Source organism: Daucus carota, chromosome 2 (assembly GCF_001625215.2).
Source record: "Daucus carota subsp. sativus chromosome 2, DH1 v3.0, whole genome shotgun sequence".
Taxonomy (NCBI): Eukaryota; Viridiplantae; Streptophyta; class Magnoliopsida; order Apiales; family Apiaceae; genus Daucus; species Daucus carota.
Genome location: NC_030382.2, coordinates 8,570,979 through 8,577,238, shown reverse-complemented (window position 1 = coordinate 8,577,238; position 6,260 = coordinate 8,570,979). Strand labels below are relative to the sequence as shown.

The following is a 6,260-nucleotide window of genomic DNA, read 5'->3' as shown; positions in this document are numbered from 1 at the left end:
CTGCATTTCCCTCACATCTCTTATACACGCATGCTTCGCTTGGACATTGATCAAATCCATATGACTGGACTGCCTGATCAAAGCGAATGTTCCAATACCTAGAAGCTTGTTTAAGTCCATAAATAGACCTCTTCAACTTACAAACAAGATGCTCTTGGCCTTCTTTAATGAATCCCTCTGGTTGCTGCATATAGATGGTTTCCTCAAGATTTCCATTAAGGAAAGCTGTCTTGACATCCATTTGCCAAATCTCATAATCGAGATGAGCTGCTATAGATAAAAGAATACGGATTGACTTAAGCATGACTACTGGCGAAAAGGTTTCCTCATAATCAATACCTACTTTCTGAGTATACCCTTTCGCAACAAGTCTTGCTTTCCAGGCTTTCACCTTTTTGTCTGATCCCCTCTTTTTCTTGTAGACCCACTTACATCCAATAGGTTTTACACCTTTGGGTGGTTCCACGAGCTCCCAGACCTGATTAGAATACATTGATTCCATCTCAGAATCCATTGCCTTTTGCAAAAGACTTGCATCTTTGTCCTGTATTGCCTCTTCGTATGTCCGGGGATCATCATCATGTTCACCAGAGACCAAGTCCGAAGACTCTCCCAAAAACATGAATCTGTCGGGCTGTCGAACAACCCTCACACTACGACGAGGAACTGGTGCGGTATTAGTGACCGGTTGCACAGTCTGCTGTGGTTGTTCTACTTGTACTACAGGTTCATTATTCGTCCCTCCCACTAGTTCCTCTAAAACGATACTACTCATGGGTTTGTGATTCATTATATAGTCTTCCTCTAAGAATCTTGCATTGGTGCTAACAGTGACATCCCGATCCTTAGGACTATAAAATAAATAACCTTTTGTTCCCATGGGGTAGCCTACAAACAGCTTTACTTCTGTACGAGATTCTAGCTTAGTCGCGTTCTTGTTCAGCACATGTGCTGGACAACCCCATATCCGAATGTGTCTCAGACTCGGTTTGTCCCCGGTCCACAATTCTAAAGGGGTTTTAGGAACCGACTTAGAAGGTACTAAGTTCAGAAGATAAGCTGCTGTCTCTAAGGCATGTCCCCAAAAGGACTTGGGTAAATCCGAATAACTCATCATCGATCTAACACTCTCTAAAAGAGTCCGGTTCCTTCTCTCTGCTACACCGTTCTGTTGGGGTGTGCCTGGTGCAGTCAACTGGGATTTTATCCCATTCTCTGATAAATATTCCCTGAATTCCCCAAGCAAGTATTCGCCACCACGATCAGATCGTAGTGACTTGATACTTTTATTATGTCGCTTCTCCGTTTTAGCTTTGTACTCTTTGAATTTCTCAAAGCACTCAGACTTACGGTGCAACAAATAAACGTATCCATATCTAGAATAATCGTCAATAAAAGTGACGAAATACTCATAACCACCTCTTGCTTGGATATTCATAGGTCCATATAAATCAGAGTGAACCAATCCTAACACTTCTTTGGCTCTATTCCCCTTTGCCTTAAAAGGCCTTTTGGTCATTTTACCTTCCAAGCAGGATTCACAAACTGGAAATGGCTCCACTGCCAATGAGCCTAAAGGCCCGTCTACTACCAGTCTTTGAATCCTCCTCAAGTTAATATGACCTAATCTCAAGTGCCAAAGATATGTTTGGTTCAAACTAGAAGGTTCCTTTCTTTTATTAGAGGTAGAAGATGTGTTGTTCAATACCCTATGTTGTAGTTGCAGTGCGGGTTGACTAGGATTAATTATATACAAATTGTCTTGCAATGTACCAGAACATATAATCCGTTTATTCATCATAATAGAAACATTACGATCCAAACAAACATTATAACCATCCATAGCAAGTTTAGAAACCGAAATCAAATTCCTTCTGAAAGAAGGTACATAAAGACAATTGTTCAAAACCAAAATCCTATCAGAACCAAAAGATAAATGAATAACTCCTACTGCAACTACTGCTACTTTCGTAGCATCTCCCATGAACACGTATATCTCGCCATCTCTAAGCATTCTGGATTGCTGGAACCCCTGCATAGAGTTACAAACATGATCAGTGGCTCCAGTATCTACACACCAAGTGCTCGTAGATATAGCCGCTATAAATGTTTCTGTAACTAGAGAAAGAGACATACCAGTATTGTTTGTCTTCTTAGGAAGAGGTGATAAGTGGTATTTATACACACTTATAGGCCTTCATTTCCACTTAAATTGGTTGATTGTACTTAAGTGTTTAGTGTCTTTTGATGTGTTTTTATTGTTTTTCTGTGCAGGTCACGAGTTGAGGTGATGAAGTGATTTTCTATCATTTTAGGTTGGTTTTGGTGCATTAATTGCAAGAATAGAGAATTGTGGATTCACCGCGACTTGGGATTTTGTGGGTACATCTTCTACAAACCCTCACGAGAACACACTCGTCCACTAGAGCTATCTAGGGGTTTAAAGGGCTTGTTGCATATGCTAAATGCAACCGTGATCACCTACGGAAGTGGTACTAGAAGCGAGGAAGGACATGCACGCGAGAACGAGCAAGAAACGAAGAAACGGGAGTGCCATCACAGACACTAGCGCGCCCGCGCTAACCTGTAGCGCGCCCGCGCTACAGACTGCTGCATCTAGCGCGCCTGCGCTAAGTTAGCGCGGCCGCGCCCAGCAGAACTTCCCCGGGCCGATTTTGTACAGCTTTTTAGCGGATTTTCGCAGCGGTCGAGGCCCGGTTGACTTGGTCAATTTATTTTAAATTCTCATGTGTAAAACCCTAGCCTCCAAGTAGTTTTTAGGAAGAACAATATCGTAGTTAAGTTTTAATCATTCAAGCACATTATCAGTTGTATTGGATCGTTCTTTGCGAGGAAGTGACAGTTTCGAGCAAGATCGTGAACATCAAATCTGTAACGTGTGATCCTTATTATTATTAATTCAAGCATTTTTATTCCGTTTAATTCTCGTAGTTTATTTATCATGTTTTCATTAGAACCCATGATGTCGATTAGTTCGATTATGAACTAACCGCCTTCATGGGATTCTAATGGATTTATCGATGTAATCTAGTATCGATTATTAATTACTTGATTTTGTGACGTACGTTGATTTCTTTGCATGAGCCGTGCTTATTCTTCTTAGGAGCGTAGCTAACTTCTGAGTTGTTTGTTAATTCTTTCTGAAGCGAGAGTGGATGATTGAATTTAGAACTATGCCATGTAAACATAGGATTATGTGAATGAAACATAATTTGTGGTAGACTTGAACTATTTTTATCACCCTGTGTAATCACGATAGATGACTTGTTATTAAACCTCTCTGCTTACACTACCGCTATAGAGATATAGGGTCTGAGCTTTGTTGGTGTCCATGAGATTTCTGTCTTAATTGCGGATTTTGATTGGTATGATATGTGTGCAACGAGAGTTGGCATGTATTACTTTCGTGTTGTCTGATTAGGATCAACAGTCGCATGTTAATCAGTAATTTCAATTCTAGATGAATTCGATAATGAAGTTAGAATCCCATGTGTTTTCCTATTCTGAATTTGATTAGCAATTTTAATTATTAGTATAAAAGAAACCAATCCTTGTTAATTGTCTTAGCAGTGATAATTGATCATACATTGTTGCATAGGTGCGTATTCTTAATTCACCAGTCTCTGTGGGATCGAACTTAATATATTACTTGTGATCACGTGCGCTTGCGTGTAGTGTAGATTTCACCGAACAAGTTTTTGGCGCCGCTGCCGGGGACTCGGTGTTAATTAATTAGTTTATGTACTTGTCATCAGTGTGCATTAAAATTCACTGACTAGGATTCTATTTTCTTCTCACTTTTCTTCTTTTCTTTATTTCAGGTACTTGGATCGCGTTTATGCAAACACGTTCTCAAACCCGTAAAAGAAAAGCAATTGATTCATCTTCATCTTCTTCTTCTGATTCTGAAACAATGACAGAACCTGAAGCACAACCAGACAGTAAGGCACTGAAGGACTTCTCTATGCCAAAGATCGATGATATCCAATCAAGCATTGTCAGGCCTGCAATCGCAGCCAAAGCCTTTGAAATCAAACCAGGAACTATTCAAATGGTGCAGAACTCGGTACAGTATGGGGGTTCTCCTACTGAAGACCCTAATATGCATATACGGAATTTTATAGAGATCTGTGACACTTTCAAATTCAATGACGTCTCTGATGAAGCTGTGAAGTTAAGACTTTTCCCATTTTCACTGAAGGATAAGGCCAAGGGATGGTTACATTCTTTGCCTTCTGGTTCGATTACTACATGGGAAGATCTAGCTCAGAAATTTCTCACTAAATTCTTCCCCATGGCAAAGACTGCTGCACTACGAAATGCTCTATCTCAATTCTCTCAACAATCAGGAGAAACATTCTGTGAAGCCTGGGAGAGGTATAAAGAGATGCTAAGAAAGTGTCCCCACCATGGTATGCCGGATTGGATGCAAATAAACAGTTTCTACAATGGTCTTGGACCTCAATCCAGACCTATGCTTGATGCTGCTTCTGGAGGTGCGCTATGGGCTAAGAGTTATGAAGAAGCTTATGATCTTATTGAAATGATGGCGGCTAATGAATATCAGAACCCTACTCAAAGACTTACTCAAGGGAAAGTAGCCGGAATTCTTGATCTTGACACGTCTACAGCTATAGCAGCTCAACTTAAAGCTCTCACGATGAAAGTCGACTCTCTGGCTCACCAAGGAATTCAACAGCCAATCATTATTTGCGAATTATGTGCTGGTACTCATGCTACTGATCAGTGTGCCATTTCTAGTGAATCAACACAATTCGTGAGCAACTTTCAGAGAGGTCAACAGCCTGCTCCAGCTACTTATCACCCTAACAACCGAAATCATCCTAATTTTAGCTGGAGTAATAACCAGGGGTATAACCAACCTCAACAAATATTTCAACAGGGACCTAAACAGTACAGTCAGGCTGGGAATTCACAACAGTATGCATCTAAACAGCCATATCACACCCCCCCGGGATTTCAGAATCATGGGCAATCAGCTAACGAAAGGTCTGACATGGAAGAGCTAAGGCTCATGTACAAGAGTCAAGCAGTAACTTTAAAAGCCTTGGAGACACAAGTCGGTCAGTTAGCTAACGCTTTACTAAGCAGACCACAGGGGAATCTCCCTAGTGATACAGAGGTACCAGGTAAGAGGGACCCTAAAGAGCAAGTCCAATCCATTACGCTGAGATCTGGAAAAACTACAGCAGGGCCTACCTCAACATTAGTACAAGATCAGGGTGATGAACCGCAAGAAATTCCAACAGAAGTTCCTTCAAATACAATTGGCACCAACCCTATTATTGAAAAGGATAAGGCTATCCCTGCAGCTGCTCCAATGTCAAAATCAGTATATCCACCACCTCCATTTCCTAGGAGGTTAAAAAAACAGCAGCTGGATAAGCAATTTGGTAAATTCCTTGAAGTGTTCAAAAAGCTTCACATCAACATCCCGTTTGCTGAAGCACTCGAGCAAATGCCTAGTTATGCCAAGTTTATGAAGGGTATTCTCTCAAAAAAGCTAAAACTCGAGGAGTTAGAGACAGTGGCTTTAACGGAGGAATGTAGTGCTGTGCTTCAACAGAAATTACCACCTAAGCTGAAAGACCCGGGAAGCTTTACTATCCCTTGCACTATTGGGAAGTTCTCTTTCGATAAGTGTCTGTGCGACTTGGGAGCTAGCATCAATCTGATGCCTCTATCTATCTTCACACAACTTGGCCTGCCAGAGCTCAAGCCGACAAACATGTCTTTACAGCTGGCTGATCGCTCGATCACATATCCGAGGGGTATAATTGAAGATGTGCTAGTCAAGGTTGATCAATTAATCTTTCCAGCCGACTTCGTGATTCTTGACTTTGAAGAAGACAAAAGGATTCCTATCATCTTGGGCAGACCCTTCTTAGCTACCGGGCAAACATTGATCGATGTCCAAAAAGGGGAACTTACAATGAGAATACAAGATCAGACGGTCACGTTCAACGTGTTCAATGCAATGAAGTTACCAACTGATGAGGAATCTTGTTTTAGTATGGATGTACTTGATACTACAGCAGAAGCTAATAGCAAGCGGGTTTTACAGGATGATGCATTAGAAGTAATCCTTACAAATGATGAGGAATGGGGCAGTGAAGAAGAATTGGAAGAAATCCATCACCTTAACTCATCACCTTGGAGAAGGAATTTTGAACCACCTGTCGAATCTCTTGGCTTGGAGGAACAAAAAGAAGATCATA

At 41.1% G+C, this 6,260-nt stretch overlaps 1 non-coding gene across 1 annotated transcript; it reads right to left on the bottom strand.

Moving 5' to 3' along the window:
- Nucleotides 1-4,330: 4,330 nt before the first annotated feature.
- LOC135150955 (small nucleolar RNA R71) lies at nucleotides 4,331-4,437 on the bottom strand. The gene has a single exon (XR_010289415.1). It is a non-coding gene; the product is annotated as a small nucleolar RNA R71 (small nucleolar RNA).
- Between the last annotated feature and the right edge of the window lie 1,823 nt (nucleotides 4,438-6,260).